At 44.7% G+C, this 20,741-nt stretch overlaps 1 long non-coding RNA gene across 3 annotated transcripts in view; it reads left to right on the forward strand.

Moving 5' to 3' along the window:
- The window catches only part of LOC144281152 (uncharacterized), a 112,785-nt gene that overhangs the window by 75,352 nt on the left and 16,692 nt on the right, over positions 1-20,741 (forward strand). For all 3 annotated transcript variants that reach the window (XR_013349596.1, XR_013349597.1, XR_013349595.1), the window contains one exon: positions 13,776-13,938. This is a non-coding gene — a long non-coding RNA (uncharacterized LOC144281152). The remainder of the gene's footprint in view (positions 1-13,775; positions 13,939-20,741) is intronic.

The following is a 20,741-nucleotide window of genomic DNA, read 5'->3' on the forward strand; positions in this document are numbered from 1 at the left end:
TGCCACCCGCCGTGAGTGTGCAGAGAGGGAGGCTGAAGGGCTTCAGAGGAGAGATATTTGGGCTCTGATGGGATGGCACCTTTCCCTGGAGGGGAGTCAGACTGTGTGGCCAGGATCCCTGTTTCTGCAGGGATCGTGTTCCTGCTCTACTCTCAGAGCCAGGGACTGGGGCAGGGGCAGGGGCAGGGGCTTTGCCCTGAGCCTTGGTAGGTTCCAGGCAAAGCCATCAGTCACGCACATCCCATAGCAACAGCACTTCACATTTCCAAGTACCTCTCTCCACGGGGCTGAAAGCAATTTGTAAACAGAACAGAATGTATCTCATTACTCCTCACCACCCAGCCTCCCGTCCTGCTGTGACTGATGGCTCGGGCTCATGGGAAGGAGCCAGAAGACCCTGGTGTGATTGAAAACCAAGTCAGGAAGCTCCCCCAGAAGGAACTTGGAGTGCAGAGTCAGGAAACGGGGTGTGGGTGTGGGTTGTTCCTAGAGTTCCTCAAAGCTGCTCCTCACATCCTTCCCTAGAGGAGCTGGCAGTGAAAGCAAACCTCACTCGCCCTTGGATCCTTCACCTGCTTCTGCTCACTGGAGAAAGGTGGATCCAGCTCAGTCCCTGGTCCCAACCATCTGCCTTCAGAGGGGTCTCTGGCATTTTCCTTAACCCAAGGCTGTGTGACTCATGACAGGAAAGCTAGGCTTCTTTATATTTCCACAGTGGACAGTACTCCCTAGATCCTGCCACTTCGCTGGAACCTCTGACCTGTTCCCTGGACAGGAATTGGGGTGGAGGGGCCAAGGAGGTCATGGTGGGTGGGCTGCAAGACAGAGCTGAGGGTGCCTTCAGGACCTGGGGGCGGGCCACATGAAACACAGACCCAGGTCTCCTAACTGCAAGGCCTGAACTAATTTGGGGTGCCATGTGGCTTTCTGAGTCATTTGGAACTTGCCGCAGTTTTTCTGATATTAGCACATTGCTCTTCAGTAAGTCTTCCTCACACAATTTATATAAAACCGTCTGCAAATGTGTGGAGTGCCCTTGGTAATTCCTGCAGAATCTCTGGGTTTTGGGCGGAGTCTTTGGAGGCTTTGAATAAGGTGAGACTGGGACAGATGAGCAGGACATTGCAGATAAGCAAGAAGGTCTATTGTGTGGAATTAAAGGGAAACTATTTTCCTTTTTTGCTCACTATCCCATCTCCTCATAGCCTGCCTAATCTCAGCCATCATTAAAGGCCCTGGCTAAGCTCTGTTATCTTCTGGAAAACTCTTTTTGATAATTTTTTTTTGCAGTATTACTTCATTTTATTTAATTTTTTTTATTGAGGCAAAATTCACATAATGTAAAAACAATCATTTTCAAGTGAAAACGTCAGTGTCATTTAGTACACCCACAGTGTTGTGCCACTACCCCCTCTGTTAGGTTCCAAAATATCATTATCACCCAAAATGAAGCCCTTTCTCCATTAAGCAGTTATTCTCTCCTGCCTCCCCATTCCTACGCTAGTTTGGCAACCTCCAGTCTGCTTTCTCTCTTATGGATTTACCTAACCCAGCTATTTTATATAAATAAAATCATATAATGTAAGACGTTTTGTGCCTTGCTACTTTCAGGCAGCATAATGGTTTCTAGGTTAACCAATGGTGCAGCATGTATTGGTACTTTATTCCTTTTCATGGCAGGATAATATTCCATCGAATGTATATACTACAATTTGTTTATTCATCTGTTTTTTTTATTTTTTTAATTTTTTTTGTTTATTCATCTGTTGATGGACAACAGGGTTATTTATACCTTTTGATGGTTATTAATAGTGCTGCAAACACTTCTGTACCAATACTTGTTTTTTTTTTTAAAATTTGTATTTATTTATGATAGTCACACAGAGAGAGAGAGAGGCAGAGACACAGGCAGAGGGAGAAGCAGGCTCCATGCACCGGGAGCCTGACGTGGGATTCGATCCCGGGTCTCCAGGATCGCGCCCTGGGCCAAAGGCAGGCGCTAAACCGCTGCGCCACCCAGGGATCCCCAATACTTGTTTTAATACATTTTTTCCCCATTTCTTTTAGGTATATACCTAGGAGTGGAATTTCTGGGTCAAATGGGATTCTATGTTTGGATTTTTGAGGAACCAGCAAATTGCTTCTCACTGCAGCCATACCACTTTGCATTCCCACCAGCAAACCTTGATATTTCTATTTCATAGTAACTCTTCTGCAGAGGAAATTATGGTATATTTTTTACCCATGTGAGATGTCTTCTGGGTTCTCTATCATTTCTATATTACCTTTTAACTTAATTTTAAGCTCTACAATCTCAAGGACAAATCTTTATTATTTATTCATTTGTTAATTCATGGACTCAATTAGTCGTTAGCATTATAGTTTAGTAGCTAAGATTCCTAGCTGTGGAATCAGTGGGTTCAAGTCGTGGAAGTGCGAGTTGCTAGGTGCACAATTTAGGGCAACTTATTTTACCTTTCTGCTTCTTAGCTTCTGCATTTGTAAAATGGGAATGATGTGAGTTGCATTAGTTCATATTGATGCTGTGATATTTAGCACATATGTGGTGACTTAAACTAGCACACATTTATCATCTCATAGTTTTGGAGGTCAGAAGCCTGAAATGGGTCTCATAGTGTGAAAATCTAGTGTGGCAGGACTACGCTTCCTCTGGAGGCTCTAGAGGAGAGTCTGTTTCCTTACCTTCTTCAGCTTCTAGAGGGCACCTGCATTCCTTGGCTCATGGTCACCTTCCATCTTCAAGCCAGCAGCTGCATCACTCTGACCTCTGCTTCTATCCCATCTCCTTCTCTGATTTTGATGCTTCTTCCTCCCTCTTATAAGGATCTTTGTGATTACATTAGCCTTACTGAGATAATCCAGGATAATCTCCCCATCTTTAACTAAATCACATCCACAAAGCCCATTTTGCCATGAAAGGTAACAACAGATTCTGGGGTTTAGGTTTTAGATATTTTTATAGGCCATTACTCTGCCTATCACAATCACATTGCTCCATACAATTATTTTGAGGATAAAATGAAATATTTCACTCAAAGCACAGGTTCTCAGTGATGTTAGACATTATTGCTGCTCTTGCCAATGATGGCTGTGCCTATGGCTACTTCTGGACAAATGCTGTTAGATTTAGTAGAATGAACACAGGAAGCACTCTGTGAGTATTTAGGGACTGCATGTGTCTGACTCCTAGAATGGACTGCCTTTTCTCAGGAAGAACAAAGTCACTCATCACACTCTTCATTCAGAGTCCTCCTTGGGGTCCCACTTAGTTCAGACCCATCTTTGGAGATAACAAATCTGAGCCCTATAGCTCTGGTCTAGCCCAGAGGTCTTATATGTTTCTGTTGTCTCTGAATTACAGAATTAAAAGTTCTAGGTCACAAAAGACACACTCGATAAATGATTGTTATCCAGAATGCACAAAGAACTCTTAAAATTCAGTGATAAGAAATAAAACAACCTAGAGGCACCTGGATATCTCAATCGGTTAAGTGGCTACCTTTGGATCAGGACATGATCTTGGGGTTCTGGGATCAAGAACCCCCATGATCTTGGGGTTCTGGTATTGGGCTCCCTACTCAGCAGGAAATCTGTTTCTCCTTCTCTCTTTGCCCCTCCCCCCAGCTTGTGTGTGTGTGTGTGTGTGTGTGTGTGTGTGTGTGCGCGTGCGTGTCTGTGTTTGTGCACGCTCTCTCAAATAAATGTTAAACAAATGGGAGATCAACTCAATTAAAAAATGGGTCAAGATTTTTTAAAAAAATATTTATTTATTTGGGAGAGAGAGAGAGAGAGGTAGGTGGGGATGGGCAGGGAAAGGGAGAGGGAGAATCTCAAGCAGACTCCCTGCTGATCGTGGAGCCCAACATAGGGCTTGATCCCATAACCCTGAGAACATGACTTGAGCTAAAACCATAAACTAGACACTCAACCAGCTGAGCCATCCAGGCATCTCAAGGGTCAAAGACTTTAACAGACACTACCAAAGAAGATGCACAGATTGTAAATAAGCATAGAAGAAGATACTCCACAACCTATATCATCAGGGAAATGCAAATTAAAACAACAGAGCTACCACTACCCACCTATTAGAATGGCCAAAATCCAGAACCCCAACAACACCAAATGCTGGTGAGGATATAGAGCAATGGGAACTCTGCTTCATTGCTGGTAGGAAAGCAAAATGGTACAGTCATTTTGGAAGATGTTTTATGGGTTTCTTATAAAACTAAACATACTCTTACCATAGGATCCAGCAATTATATACCTTGGTATTTACCCAAAGGAGGCAAAACTTGTGTCCTACAAAAAGCTCTACAGGGATATTCATAGCAGCTTTGCTCATAATTGCCAAAACTTGGAAGCAACCACAATGTCCTTCAGTAGGTGAGTTGATAAATTGTAGTACATCCAGATAATAGAATATTATTCAGCACTAAAAATAAATGAGCTATCAAGCCATTGAGGGACATAGAGGAATCTTAAATGCACTCGGTTAAATATCCCTAAGAGAAAGAAGCCAGTATAAAAAGGCTGCATACTGTATAACTCCCAATTATGTGACTTTCTGGAAAAGGCAAAACTATGGAGACAGTTAAAAGATCTGTGGTTGCCAGGATTTGACAGGGGGAGGGATGAATAGGAGGAGCAGAGGATTTTTAGGGCAGTGAAATACTTTGTATGATATCATAAGAGTAGATATATGTCATCATATATTTGTCCAAACCCACAGAATGTACAGTACTAAGGGTCAACACTCATGTAGACTACAGGTTTTGGGTGATGATATGTCAGTGAAGGTTCATCAATTGTAACAAATGTACCACTCTTATGGCAAGGCTCTGCATGTGTGGAGGTATATGGGAAATCTCTGTACCCTCCTCTCACAAAGAAAACCCCCCAAATTCTAGGTCCCTGGGAAGTCATAGTGAAGCTTAGGAGCAAAAGGTTGGGAGATAATACATATGAAGGCAAGCAGAAGTGGAATCTCTACTGAACTATGAAAGCTTCTGAATTACTGTACCTGATGTACTTTTATTTTATTTTATTTTATTTTTTTTTGACCTGATGTACTTTTAATCCCAAAGAAGAGTCTATTTATAGGAGAGGTTCCTCTAGGCAATGGTAGAAGGAAAGTCCCTAGAACCCTCTTATTTTGTCTTGCCTCAGAAGATGGGCCAGAAGATGAAGAAAAATGGGGATGAGGACCTTCAGATAATATGATACCTGCTTGTAGTCACTTAGTCACTTGGGGAGATTTGGAGAAGATTTTGCTCTTGCTGTTGTCAGGCAGCCCTGCTAATTGCGTTCACTATAGTAGCCCCAGTTGGGAGATGTGCAGCTGCTCTCAGAGCTCATGGTAGGAGCAGAGATTCTTTCCCTATGTGTAATTTAGGGGCCTATGAATGGAGGCCAGGTCCCTGGATGAGGGGACTGTGGGTAAGGCTGGGGAACACAGGGTTTGGCTCTTATAAAGAAACTTCAGTTCCTAAATTTTCCCCTCTTGGCCTTGGTCACCCTATCTGAAGAAGGTGGGTGGATTAAAGGTGCACAAGTTCCTACAACCTGTGATCCTATAACTGTATAAAGAGTTGTGCCAAAGAATTTTAAAATAAATACTTCTCTGATGATGCATGTGAGCATCATATCAACAAAGTGTGACTCTTGGGTTTTGACTCAGTCCATGGAAATGTCTGGCTCATGTCCTGCCCACTTATGTTTACTCATCTGCAACACTTAGAGAAACTCTTGAGTCTCCCAAGCCCTGCCTTTTATCCATACCCTTGTTTTGCAGTGATGAGCAAACTCTCAGGGTTTTAAGAGGTGCCATAGTTCCTAGGAGGCAGGAGACAGAAATACACACTGAATGGCCATGAAATGTTCCCCAAGAAACATAGAAATAAAAGTGCTTTTGTGGCCATTGAAGTCATGGAAAAAGAAGACCAGAAACTGAAAGCCCTGAGGCTGAAGCAGGAATTAAATAGCTTCCCCCATGAGGAGCACCCCTTGGACCATAGAGAACATAGTACTGAAAGCCAGAGTGCCACGAATTGACCCTAGACTTACATGGAAGAGTCAACCCTTAGGGCACCTTCTGGGACCTTGAACTTTGAACAGAAGATGAGTTCTAGAATGCAATAGATCTTTTTAGTAGTTAGAATGATATGACACTACAAGAAGGAAAAGTGAAGACACATATAGGCAAGAGAAATCTCCCACCAGGGCCCAGTGCGAAGAAAGGAGAAGTCAAAAGGGTGGAGAAACAGCAGAAGAGGCTGTATGAGCAAAGGTCCAGGCACAAGAACAGGCTCTCTGTGTTTGGGAAGCTACAAGAATCTGAATGTTTCTGGAATGTTGGGTGAAGGGAAGGGAATGACCAGCACTGGCTGGAAGGGTAGGGCAGGGGCAGGCCAGGGAAGGCCTTGTGGACCCGGCAAGGTATTTGAATTTGATCTTGTGAAGCTGTGGGGATGTGGAGCCTTGAAGGATATCAGGCTGGGGGACACATCCCAGTCCTTCGAAAGTTCATGAGCTACAGAAGATGGGCTGGCCACCGAAGATGATAAGGATCCCTTGTTATCAGGTGCACACATTCTGTCTCCTTATTTCCATGGGAGCCTCAGGCTCTTCATTCAAGGAATTGTCACTTCAAGTGGAGAACAAGCAGAACAGCAAATTCTCAAGAGCCACCTGTGCTTTTCCCAAAGTGTTGTTTGCAGAGTGGGAGGAAAGGAACTTGACATGAGATATTTGGATTTTGGGGACAACCGATATATTTTGCACATTGCTGCAGGGCATCAGGGTGTCCTCTTGATGCTCAATTACACCCTGCATGTTTTCGTGGAAAACACTGAGGACACAGCATGTTTGTGGCCAGCACATCTCCAGATACATCTGATGATGCCATTTCCCCTTCCCTAAATATTTTACCCTCAAAAGCAAAGTAGACTCCATTGCACGCTAAGCAAGGGCTTCTGCAAAAGTAAATAGAATGAAAGGGAGAAGAGGAAGCTCCTCTTTCTCAGTCTGTCTGGACAGAGGAAGTGTGGTTGTGACAGTCTGTAGCGTGGCTGGAGCCTCACATGTCAGAACTCATCCTGATCAGTGGCCGTGAGGGGAAGAGCACTTGTGTTGCAGGCAGGTGATCTGTTTTAGTCCAGTTCTCCCCTGAATAGGCCTTGTGAGGCCTTGGGTGTCTCATTCCCTCTCTGGCCATTGAACTAGATGTGCACTTCTTGCTCCAAAATGCTCCATGTGGTCACTGAAGGGTTCTTCCTCCAACTCTGAGTCCTTCCACCCATTTTATCTTAAACATTTTGTGATGGTCTTTATTATTTATAACCAGCTATTTCCAAAGAGGATTTGAGTCAGCTTATAATAAGAGATGTGGTCACAATGGAATCATTAAAAGGCAATTAATATCAAATGCCACTTGATAGGTAGTAGTGATGGGGTGAAAAATATACCAGAAGCCGATGATGAAAATAGCTTTCTCAAGTAAGTACCAAAGGAGTGCTCTGAGCTCCCTGGCTGCCAAAGAGAAGGAAAGCCCCTCCCCATGCTCAGAAAGAGCCTTCTGTAATCAGGCAGCTGGACGTGTGCTAGCACCAATGTAAGAGGTGCAGTGAGCACTTGAATCTACACATCATCAGTAGCACTTCTATAAAGATGTAAGATACTCAGGATACTCTACATGTGGCTTTGCTTGTTTTCCCTCTCAGAGACTCCTATTTCCTTTGGCAGCAGCAAACAGATATGTCTCAGAATCTGATGAAGGCTGACAAATGTAAGGTTTGCATTGAGCATTTTCTAGAAAGTGGTTGAAATAAGTAGGGCCTGTTCTTTGTGGAGGTGGATATGAAACTTGAGCTTTCCTTCCTGGGGAGCCAATGCCCCGGGTCTTGGAAAATCCACATTGCATGTGGGATTTGAGCCTCTCCTGAGCCCCGACCCCATGCCAAACAGCCCGCAGGCAATCCTTTCCTCCTGCCTAAGAGGCCACCTCAGGAGCCTTTCTAAGGAGCCAAGCACAGGGCTTTGAACAACTTTTTTCTCCTATTGATTTACAGAAAACTTTTGGGGGTTTGGGGAGTCTACCTTTCCTACTCTGAAGCAAGCTGAGAAAATGTCACGTACTGAGTAGATACTCTGCACAGCAACCTGTTGAAACTAGAGAAAATAAAACCTTAGCTTGAAAATGAGCAAGTGTTATGTTCTGCAGTCGCCGCATTGGAAACACACATCTGTTGCCTGAACTGTGGCAGAGACAGAAAACCGTCCTTCAAAACGGCTGTGATCCTGACTCTGCATAAATTCGGGAGCTGCTCTGGGAACCCAGGGCTCTGAGGCCTACCTTCTCTCCACTGCATCTGCGAGTAACTCATGCTAAGGATAATATAAGATACGTGGGTGCTCAGACGTGTGGGGAACTTAACCCATAGCATAGCGGAAGCAGTATGTATGTCTGTGTTTAACTCAGGGCTGGGGAAAAAATGCTAAATTTAGGGCTCAAAGCATTGGCTCTACAACCATCTTCAGTACCATGTGACTTTTAAAGCTGAAAGTGTTTACTTCTAGTTAATCGGGCTGCACACAGGATGGAGGCTCAGCTGAGAGGTTCAGATGACCCCACACTCAGCATAAAGATTGGTGGTGCTGGAGCTCTGGGCATCTCTAACTAGCAAAGCCTAAGAACTTGAATCTTGTTAACACCTTCCTTGCTATTCCTCTGACTTCCCCCAGTCTACTAAAGTCTCCCACCCCCATCACTAATTTCCTTTCTCTCTCTATGAACTCTAACGCACATTCTCATCTTGTTACCTCTTTGAGATTTCCCTTGACCACTCAAACCAGCAGTAATTATAGGATTGTAAACTCAGGGAAGATCAGGGTTGGCAGGGCTTTGGATTTGACTCAAATCCTCTTTGGAAATAGCTGGTTATAAATAATAAAGACCATCACAAAATGTTTAAGATAAAATGGGTGGAAGGACTCAGGACACGTCACCTCCTCTCTCCTTCAAGGGGAGGGATTCCTTAGAAAGTATCTTTCACTGGTGCTCCTCCAGTGTTCTGCTTGAACCCTGCCAGTGATGGCAAGCTCACTACGTCTTGTGTAGTGTACTACTTAAGAGCTTATACTCTGCAAACAAATAGAGCTAGGTTTGAAATAAGCTCTGTCCCTTACTGATTGGTTGTTCCAGGGTAGTTTTTGTAACCTCTCCGAATCTAAGTGTCTTACCTCTAAAATGAAGTTAATAATAGTGTCTACTTGATAGGATTGTTAAACTACCCTTGAGTTTTGACCAAGGTTGTATCTTCTAGAGACTAGTGTCTGCAAAAGATACTTTTAGGGAGATCGCCCCTTTTCATTTTTAAAAAAGTTAAGGTTTATAGACGTCGGAACTATATATGAAATAAAGCCAGCACATCTACATAGACATTTACACAGACACATGTTCTACTCTGGACGGCTGATACTGGGTTTATTAGTTTGCTAAGGCTGCCATAACAAAATACCACAAGCTGGGAGGCTTAAACAATAAAAATTTATTGTCTTGGCAGGGTTGCTTCCTCCTGAGGCCTGTGACGGCAGGATCTGTTCAAGGTCTTTCTCCTTGGCTTGCAGACAGCTGTATTCTCCTTGTCTCTTATTGTTGTCTTCCCTCTATGCGCATCTCTTTTGGTATCTAAATTTCTTCTTTCTATAAGGACAGCAGTCATGTTGGATTAGGGCCCACCCTAATAACCTCATTTTAATTTGATTACCTCTGAAAGACCCCATCTCCAAATAGCCTCACATTCTGAGGTGCTATTGGAGATTAGAACTCCAACATAACTTTTTTTTTTGGGGGGGGCACAATTTGTGCCACAACTTTGAGTAATGGATAAGGCACCAGGCTGAGCATCCAAGAGGCTTGGATTGGGTTCAGATTCTATCAGTGACTGGTTGCATGTTTCTGGCTGATTCTCTGGACCTGCGTTTTTCTCACTGTGACACGGGTAGGTTGACCTGCATGACCACTGAGTTCCTTCTAGCCTTAGAGTTCTATGGTTTGAGTGGCCCATTTGTTTTGACAGAGACTCAAAGGGAAGATGCTAAGTGTGGGGCTCAGATAGTAAGGGGACAGGTGTTTCTGAGTGGGGAGTCTTGTGCCGTTGAGTTGCCCTCAGATCATACCAGATGGTTGTAAGAAATGGACAGCAGCTTTCCATGGTTCTAAAAGAATTCTTTCCTTCTCTAACATCCTGTTTACAATCCTGTTGCTTGGGGGAATGGCCCTATTTTAGCTACACTGCTGTATTTTGAAGGTCTTAAAAGCTCCATAAAGCAATGATTTGGCATGAGGTAGCTGAGGAATTCAGTGACTTTAAGAGCATATTTGTAGTATTTCATAAAAATAAATCAACTTTTACCTTTTATGGGAGTAAACATTTTCAATTGGGAGAGTGGTGGATTTTTTCCTCCTCTACTCTAATTCTTAGAATAGTCTTGCAAAAATGGCACCCAGGAGAGTCCTTTGCACATTTCTTCCTCTTGACATACTGTTGAAGTCATTGTTAGGAAGGTTTTATTTTTGTTAAGTGATGGTGTTTAAATGTTGGTCCATTTTAACAGAACACCAAAGCCATCAACATATAATTGGATTAATATTAATTCTCATTCCAATGAGAAAGGCATTTTGTAATCACTTGTCATTTAACCCTGACAGCAACCTTTTCAGGAAAGAAGAAGACATATGACAGATCCCTGCATGCTGTAAGATGAACCATTTGTGATACCTCTCCATTCAGGGACAGAGTGGAAGAGTATGCCAAGCCCCTCCCTCTCACAGCATGGTACTGAGCACACACCAGGATTTTCACAAAGGGAAAGGGAGATTGGTCCTTTTTGCTGGCTGTAAGAATCTAGACTTAAACCCACATAGGGAAAAGTTTAGGGTGGTTGATGTTTGTCAAATGTAACTAGGAGATCCCGATTCACAGCAGGTGTACCCTGGGTTAACTCTCATTTTGATGCATGTGATGATGCAGTGATGTATTTGTCAAAATTTTCTCTTGAAGAAAGTAACTACCTCTTGGGATTTGGAGCAAGGCATCTTCTAATGAAGGAGAGCTTCTCCCAAAAATCCTTGCAGTGATCGAGGTGGGGAATGAGGGCCAAGGTCAGTTAGTGCTACCACTGCCATTTGGTCATATTTTGTGAAAGGATACCATGGCTAGCTGTGTCCTCCCTCCTGAAGTGGAGCAGTGAGTACTGTGGAATCTGGGTACAGCAGGAACTTCTAGAAAAGAGCAGTTTTCACCATCCAGATTCTCATAGACTGGCCTGGTTTTGAGATGGTGAGAAATTTAGGCTGTATCTGGATATTTTACTTTGTTCCTTTGTGAAGAAGTTGCCAGTGGTATTGTCTTAACCCAGATCAAGGAAATCCTGGCATGCTTTTCTGCCAAGAGGGGACCAAGGAGCTCAGAGCTCAGACTGACTCTGAGGATCTAGGCCTCTGCTGTTAGAGCACCTGGTGAGCCTGGGTCAACATCCTAAATTCCAGGCCAAGTTAAGGTTGACTCATTCTGTCTCTTGTTGCAGCTTGAAGAGCAATTGATGCATCACAGAAACCTCAGGAAAATATTTTGATCAGGGAAAACTGATTTTATAGATTCTAATGTGAAATCTTTTAGTAAGTGAAGCATTACAAGCATGGTTGTGAGAAGCTTTACAAATGACAAGATTCTTCTTTCTGTGTCTATAACCAGAGAAGTCCCAGGGATGGAGCTTAATTAAAAAATGCTCTCCCCCTTCCCTGGCCAAAAATGCTCCTGCTTGTGGGAGGGGCGCTGGACTGGTAACATGACTATTTGTGACCAATCTCCTTCAGAAGCAAGTGTGAGTTGGGCTTCAGAGCTATTCCCTGGATTTGGGTTGAGATCTGTCATTTCCATAGAGGTCTGGAATGGATTATCCTTCCAGTATTCTGCTTTCCATGTCTTTTTCTTTCCAAGAGAAGGGGAGAGCCCAAGTCACTACATCTGCCTCCCTCCCATGTTCTCACAGGGCCTGCCATTCATCAACATCTTTTGTGGCCCTTTCTCATTCACTGAATAAATATCTATTCCTCTTGGAAAGCAAGCAGCCATCTTAGCCATCAGTAGGTCCTCCCTCAACCCTATCACCATTACTATCTCTCTTCTTTAGATACCACGTCCCCAGGCAGCAGATCTAGGAGGTTAGGATGATGTTTGGGACTTCAGCTCTTCGAAAGTTCTATCCTTACCCAAGCAAAAGCTGGATTTGCACCTAAGAACTTTCTTCTTGAGGGATCCAGTCCTCTACCCCCACTTGCCTTTTGGGACGATGGGCACCATCCTGTCAGGGTCAATGGGAAAGAGCAAGCAAGGACACTCTCCAGCATGCTAAGTTCAATTTGGGCATCCCGTGAGCATTCCCTGAGGGGCCAATGAGTGCCAGGCCATAGGCAGTGTGGCCATGAACCCACTGTGCTTCTTACTCTCAGGAGCTCAGCCTCTTGAAAAAGATAAGATACCCATGGGGAGAGCTGCCTTATCTGAGACCTGGGATTAACGTCTGCCACAATTACTTCACAGCAAGGAATCCATACCTGTTTTGATGAATAATTAAACAAATAAAATGCCAAAGGGCTGCTGGAAAGGAATGTCCGGGAGGGCAAGTGCTCTGAGATCTGGGGAAGTCAATGGAGAATTTCTGGAGATGGCCCGGGTAGCCCCACAGGCCATTCAGGAGTTGACCAGATGGAGAAGAGCGGGAGGGCCTTCCTGGCAAGAGAGTGGCCCCAAGGCTGGGAGGGACAGCGCAAAACAGAAGGGGGCTGAATATATACATACTTCTTTAAAAAACAGTCTTTTAAAGTTTTCCTTTCCTCGTTTTACTCTTACTAACCCATTTATGTGACTGCCCCCCCACCCCAATTCTGATTTGCTCTTTGATATTATGTATTTTTTTTTAACCAGGCTGGGGAAGTGCTGCATTTTAAAGCTTCTCTCGCCTGCCAAGTTGTGTTCCCAAGCCCTCTAAGCTCCACATGCAGCCAGAATAACTTTAGGATGAAGCTCATTAATAATGTGCATGCTAAATCACATCCTCTGTAGGAGGCCTAGAGAGGGGGGCTCTGCCCCTGTCATTGAGCTTTCAGAGATGGCAGCTCGCAAATAGGACACCCCGTCCCCAAAGCCTGGAAGGCTGGAGCTGTCCACACAGGTGTCCTGGGGGGACATTGCTTTGGTGAAATTTCTCCATCCAAGGTGGGTCCTCAAGTACAGCAGCTTAGTCACCTTAAATATAGCTGCTTTCTTGTTCAGCATCTTTGTTGCATCTCCGTGGATGATCTTAGTTGGGGGAAGGGGATTTCCAACGGCATGTCACTTAGCATGACTACGCCCATTAGTTATAATTAAACAGGCTGCTGCAATGATTGCAAATAAATTTAGCACCAAAAGGATTGTGCAGAGCCATAATAGCAGTCTTCAGACGACAAATCATCCAGGCTTTCCAGCAGACTCTGGAGGGGCTCAGGGGACAGTTGTCTCCCTGGTGGATGACCGCACTTCTCAAGGGCAATGCTTCCTGGGAGCAGATGCAGCTCAGGTCTATTTCAGGCAACATTCTCAAGCTGTGGGACCCTGGGAGCATCTTGTTACTTTTCCTAACATTTGTGAACCATTTTCCCCCCTGCTTCATCCTGAATGCATCTGCATCATCCATCTCTTGCTTCCTTCTAGGAGGCAAAGATGCCCGCTGTTCACAGCAGGTTTTCCCTGTGATCTGGCCACTCTCAGCGCCTATGCTCCTGCAGGATCTGGAGGAAGCTTGAGAATCCACGTGGACACCTCACCCCTTAAGCTGAAAGCCGGTTGGTGGTCTCCCTGAGACAATCATCATCAGGTGAAGCCAAATCCCACCTTGTGCTCTTGTGGTTAACATATAGATATCAGTCTGGCTATTTTATGTCCCAAAAAGCTGTGCACTTGTGCCTTTGGTATCCTCTCACCCCCACACAGGCAGTGTTTCATTAGACTTCTTGAAATAGGGACACAAAATATGAGGGAAGGAAAGGAGTATCCAAACCAGAACACCAAATAAATTGTGAGAGGAATAATGAATGACTAGCTGGCTCCCTGAGCAGGATGTAGGGAATCAAGAGGAAAGGCTATTATTTATAATAAAGGTGTGAGCTATTTATTATTCTAGCCTTTTGCATGAGGGCATCTGAGGGGAATGGTCAAGAGCACAGAGCACAACCGTAGTGCTGGATTGCCTGGTTTTGAATCTTGGCTTTGGTGCTAATTGGCTGAGGGACCTTAGGAAAATAGCTTAACTTCTCTGAGCCTCTCCATGTGTAAAATGGGGGATAATAGTATTTTTGCCTCATAGGATTGTTGTGATAGTTATATGAGACAATCTATGTGGCATGTACCATGAAGGGTCTGTATCTTGTGAAGTTCTAGCAACTCAGTATTTTCCAGTACATAGTCATTATTACCTTCACAGTTTTGTCATCATCATACACTTATGTATTTGCCTAATACGTAAAGAGTTAGCAAAACTTTTTAAAAATCATGAATATAGCAGATATCTTGAAAGGTGCACAGAGCATAAATGTATAAATCAATAAATTATCATCAAATATCAAGAAACTAAACAGGGTGAGGACCTTGGAAACCCATCTTGTGCCCCACTCCCATCTCTCTAGGGGAAACCTTATTCTCATTCTCATACTCTGTGTTTTACTTTGCCTGTGTCTGCTCATTGTCCATATGGGATCACATGGTATATGTATTTGTGTGTGTCTGACTCCTATCATTCAGTGTTATGTGTGGGACAACAGCTCTGTTGTTACATAGGGCTGGGTTCCTTCATTTTCATTGCTGTATGGTATTTCATTGCATGAAATCGGCACCATCATGCATTGGTTCTGTGTTCATGGAGATTTAAGTTGTTTTCAGTGTGGGGCTATTATGAATAATGGTAGTATGAGCATTTTTGTACACACTTATTAAAACACAGAGTGTAATTGCTGGGTTGTATGATATATGAATATTCAATTTTAGTAGGTCGTGTCAGACATGCTTTCTAATGGTTGCACCAACTTATAAGTCCCGACTATGCAAGTTCTTGTTGCTCTGCATCCTTGTCAACACTTAGTATTATCATTGCTTTCACTTAGCCATCCTGAGGATTGTGTAGTAACACTTTATTGTGATCTTAATTTACATTTCCCTGATCACTAATGGGATTAGGCATCTTTTCATATTGGCCATTTGGATCTCTTCTTTTGTGAATGCCTGTTCAAGTCTGATTTGTAGAAATCCTTTATCTGAACACAAGCCCATTGTTGGTAGCATGTGTTGCAAATACATTTCTCATTCTGTATCAACTGGGTTTAAACTTTAGATTTATCTTCAGGAGTAATATTTGTGAAATTATGAGTATGATGTTTAGTTATTTTTTTCTAAAATATGTATCTGTTTTGGATAAAAGTTTCCTCCTGTTCCAACTGAAATGGTTTCCTTTATCATTGCTGGTATGCCTTATCACCTTTTAGGAATCACTCCATTATTTATTTAGTCTTCATAAAAAAAAGGTTTTCTGTGTTACCATTGTTACCACTGTTTTCCAGGTTTCACATTAGAGGCATTGAGAGGTTTCATAACCTCCTCAAAGACACACACCTAAGATGAAGACCCAGGTGGAGTTGGTTCCAGAATTCAGACTGTCTCCATTGTATCACTGGTCAGCAGGCTATTTTATCACCTTTTGTATATTCAAATTTTGAGAGATCCTCTGCATCCCTACAGAGCCTTATATGTAATAGATTCCTCAGCAACAATTTAAGGGATGGGTGGATGGATGGATGGATGGATGGATTGGTAGGTGGATAGATGGATGGATAATGGATGGATGGAATGATGGGTGACTTTGAAGGTCAGTGTTTTCACCAAGGCTCTCAGCCTGGGGAGAAGCCTATTCTCAGGCCAGGCCCTGGATGTCTAAAGCCTGGACCGTGACCCTACAGCAACCCTGCAAGGGTCTTTCTCTCCTCAGTGGCCTTAGGGTAGAGCTGAGATGAGGAATAACAGCCTTAGTCTTGCCTTTGTTGAGAATTCTTGCCTTATCTTCATCAGTGCAGTAGCTGTTTTAGAAACTCTTATTTGCAGACGAAGTGAACATTAGCAGTCAGCCTTCTCCCATGAATTGTTAAACCAGCTCTGTCTAAATGTCAGGACCAGGGTTGGGCTGTGGGTTCTCCTTTGAGATGGCTTTCAGACCCCGGCATGGAGAACCATTCTCACTCTTTCTTCAGGCAGAGGACAGACAGACTCAAGGGTTAATCCCCATGTTCTCGAAGCCTACTATGTTTGATTTCACCTCACTTGTGCTTTTCTTTGCCACTGAAACAGGGCCTTACTCACTTGAACATTTGCTAGCTCTGTCCCAGGAGCTGATCGAGGTGTTTCTGTAGAAAGGCTGGTAAATTGGATTCTGTCTAAAGAACACTGATGAGGATCCCCACAGGGAAGGCTCCACTGGGGGCTGGGATGAGGTGATCTGAGTGTCACTGTTCCTGGCTATAAATTGTTCTTGAGTTATCTTTTGAAACTTTGTTCATAAGTAGCCACCAGCACATTTTCCCGTTCTGAGCGCTGGTGATGTGCTATTCTGGACTCTTTCTGAGCACTTGCCTGGGAAAGTGCTTGTTGTATTTAATAAATTGCATTGATTTATTGCCTTTATTGATCTGCTGGAGCACTCTGTATTATCAGAGGTGATAGCCTTCTTAGGAAAACATGGAAGGTCTCTTCATTAGCATCCATTTTTCTACGAGGCTTTGGAGGGTGAAATACCAAGATGCACAGTGTTCATTCTGGTGATATATTGAACACCATCAGAGTGAACAATGGCTTTGGCATAAATCAGGTGGAAGGAAGGAATTGAGACCATTTGCCATAGGCTTGCTAGAGATTTTGTGATGAAATGAGCAGGCTACTTTTCTTTCTTTCGGTGATGACAACTCCTCTCTTAATTTTCCACAGGGAAGTAGCAGCAGGCTGAAGTGGCTCCTTAGAGAGAAGCACACCCCCATAGCCATATGAGTCTATGATGTTTGAACACATCCCACTTAAGGCTTTGGGAGTGATGCCACTTTTGTGCCTCTGCTTGCTTGTACTGGTTGGTACCCTGACCCTTACTGTGACAAGCTCTCTTTCTATCCCTCTATACTCTGTCCCAGATCCAGCTGCATCTGGGACTAGCTCTGGGGCTTCCTGCATGCAATAGGCACTGAGTTTTAGGGAGAAGACTGGATTGACCTGAGAAAGATGCTGAGAACAAAAGGAGGCATTGCTCACTGACACTTCTGCCTCCTTCCACTATATTTGGCCAGCCAGCCTCCTTCCTGAGTCCTGCCTGAAGTCCTTCTTTTGCTCCTGAAGAAGCCTTGTAAAGTCTGGTACCTGCCTTCACCTCCTCACGGAAAATCCTGTGGGCTTAGGAGCCCCATATCTGGGTGCTTTAGATCCTGACCGCTGCAGATGCTCTGCCTTCCTTGTGGATGTGTTCATTGAGCACAAAAAACTCCTTGGATCTTTCCCGCCTCTGCCCAGAAGCAGATGCCTCTCCTTGCACACTTACAGAGAAGCATGCTTTCTCTCAGGGGACCTCAGGCCAGCACTTGTGGGGACGAGGGACAGTTCTGAGTTTGAGTCTAGTCCTGAGCTGTGTGACCTTGGGCAGATTACTTAGTTTCTCTGAGCTTCAGGTCCCTTATTTGCATGATGTGGATAATAATGCCAAACTCAAAAGATTACTGCAAGGACTAAATGTTTGCCAAGTGCTTAGCGGTGTCTGACACATAATGCCTGTTCAAACAATGCCAGCTATCGTTATTAGCGAAGTTTCTCTAAATGCACATTAAGCAGGCAGCACTCAGAGCTGTAGCCAAATGTGTGTCGCGTTCTCTGGAGGCCCTGGGGGTACAATGGTGAGTGGGACTAACATGGCCCTGCCTGCAAGGAGCTTATTATTCAGTGGATGAGACTGGCAACAAAACAGACAATTAAAACACAGCATGAGAGGTTCTATGGCTGGGGTAGTAGTGAGTGGAGGAACATTACTAGTTATAGTAGGAGCATGGCGGGGGGTGGGGGGAGATCCTCCAATCCAGCAGGCATCAGATCTAATGCCAGCTTGCCCCTGGCTGAGAAGAGCCTCGAGAAGCTGACTCAGACAGGGAGGGCTAAGGAGCAGGGGCAGCGCTGGAAGCCTTCTGTTTATAGGTGAACAATCTTTTGTGAAACCAACACCCCTATTCCCACCCTGGCCAACCCCAGCAAAGAAAAGCCTTCCAGGGCAGCCCCAGTGGCCCAGCAGTTTAGTGCCTCCTTTGGTCTCCAGTGATTCTGGAGACCTGGGATCGAATCCCGCGTCAGGTTCCCTGCATGGAGCCTCCCTCTCCCTTGGCCTGTGTCTACCTCTCTCTTTCTCTGTGTCTCTCATGAATAAATAAATAAAATCTTAAAAAAAAAAAAGAAAAAAGAAAAGCCTTTCACCTCTCTAATGTCACTGGGCCGTTTAAAAATTGTATGTGATCAACCTGACTTCTCTTGGCAATTATTTGTGACACCTGCCCACTGTTCTTTCGCCCCTGCCGGAATGTGTGCTCCCTAGACACAGGGCTCTGGGCTGTCCTATCCACTGTGCTCAGCACAGGGTATGGCAGTTTTGCATATTCAACAGTATTAATAAGCTACTTGAGATAGAGCAGAACCCTGAGATTTGCCACATGAGTCCCTTTCACAAATGCCCAAGGTCCTTGTATATCTCTGTCCCCTCCCCTCCTTCCCATGAGCTGGTGACTGGTTCACAGAGGGGAAGCCCTCCGCCCCAGCTGGAGCTTGAGCTGGGAGTCCTCTTCACCCTGGCCAAGCTGAGGCCAGCAGCCCCCTCCCAAAGCTGGTCCCAGAGCATTTGCTCCTGCAGTGGGCTCTGTGTTCCTCAAGGCTCCCTGTACTTCATATCTGATAATCAATGCTGCCCTTATCTTTAGAGGAAATGCTGCCCAGTGATATCACACACTGAATCGATTAAAAGCAGAACTTTGAACTCATCTGTTTGGAGAGGTCTCCTTAGAGAGGATCGCTCAGTCCTCCCGCACCATGGCCCTGCTGCCTGCCGGAAGCCCCACCTGCGGCTGGGGAGCAGCTCCCGTGGCAGGGCCCCAACAGCTCACTCCACATGCAGGGGCTCGGGCAGCAGCCATTTGATGTTTTCATCTACAGCGAAGTTACTGTCTCCCACCAACCCCTCCTCAACTTTTGTGTTTAGCTCTGTTCCAACAGAACAACCTCTTTCCCTGTTTTGGTTTTGATTTAGTTTTTTTTTTTTTAATCCAGAGCTCTCACTGTTGTATTTTCCCCGAGGAGAAAATCCCCACCAGATGGATGTTCGTATTCATTTGGATCTTCCTAGCCCTCTCCTGGGTGGGACTGGGATGTGCAGGTGCAAGAGCTGGTCTCTTCATTGAGAAAGGAGACTGGAAAAAAAGAGTTCAGGAGGTGTGATCAAAAAAGGTGGGTCTGTGCTATGGATTCAGTCCTGGAGGGAGACCCATGTGTCCCAGGAAGGCCAGGGCAGTCTCCATGGAGGGAGTGGGACTGGAGTTGGGTGTTGGGGGGGTGAAGGAAGGATTTGAAGAGGCAGGGGATGGGGTAAGCATACTTGTCAGTGGGAAGGGGAGGAGCAGCTTGATAGAGCACAAAGCTGCGGGTGAGCATGTGTACCCAAGGGGAAGGAGGAAGCCCAGTTGGGGCAGCCTGGCCACGTGACAGACGGCCTGTGCCAAGTATGGAGGTTAATTTAAGCGTCATCCTTACTAGGCTGTGGTACCCAGTTTTCTGGTCAAATACCATCTAGATGCTGCTGTGAAGGTCTTTTTTAGATGTGATTCATATTTAAAGCAGTAGAGTTCGAGTAAAGTGGATTACCCTCCATCATGTGGGTGGCCCCATCCAATCAGTTGAGGCATAAAAAGCAAAGGCTGAGGTTTTCCAAAGAGGAAGGGATCCTCTCAAGACTGCGACATAGGCACCTTGCCCGTGTTTCCAGCCTGCTGCCCTGTGGAATTCAGATTCAAGACAGCAATGTGAACTTTCAATTGCCAGCTTGCTGGTCCACCTTACAGACCTCAGCCTTGCCAACTCCCCCACCATTCCATGAACCAGTTCCTTAAAACAAGTCTCTCCCTCTTTCCATCTATTTACTTATATCCCATTGGTTCTGTTTCTCTGGAGAACCCAACCTACTACTCTGGAGAACCCTACAAAGTGGGGCTTTGCTGAGTGATTATACTCAGAAGGCAGCTTCTGAGAGCCAAACTTCCTTTGCAGGGTATTTGGAGACCAGACATTGAGTCAAATTCTGCAGCCAAGTTCATTGTCCATGAGACTCCCCAGAAGAGTCTATGCGAAGGGAGGCCCTGGGCCTCTTAAAATAGAACTTCCATGCAGACACAGGACAGGTGTGTTGGGTGGAGCCTGTCTCAGTCCCAGATTTTCTTCACTTTGTGGGCAGAGGTGGTTCAGTTGACAAGAAGTCCCTATACCAGTGGACATTTTTCTTATAAAAACCAATGCTCTTGCATTCTGTTGTGCAGCAGAAAGATTGCTTTTTTGGTAAGCAGGCTTGGCTTT

This window comes from Canis aureus, chromosome 12 (assembly GCF_053574225.1).
Source record: "Canis aureus isolate CA01 chromosome 12, VMU_Caureus_v.1.0, whole genome shotgun sequence".
NCBI classification, from domain to species: Eukaryota; Metazoa; Chordata; class Mammalia; order Carnivora; family Canidae; genus Canis; species Canis aureus.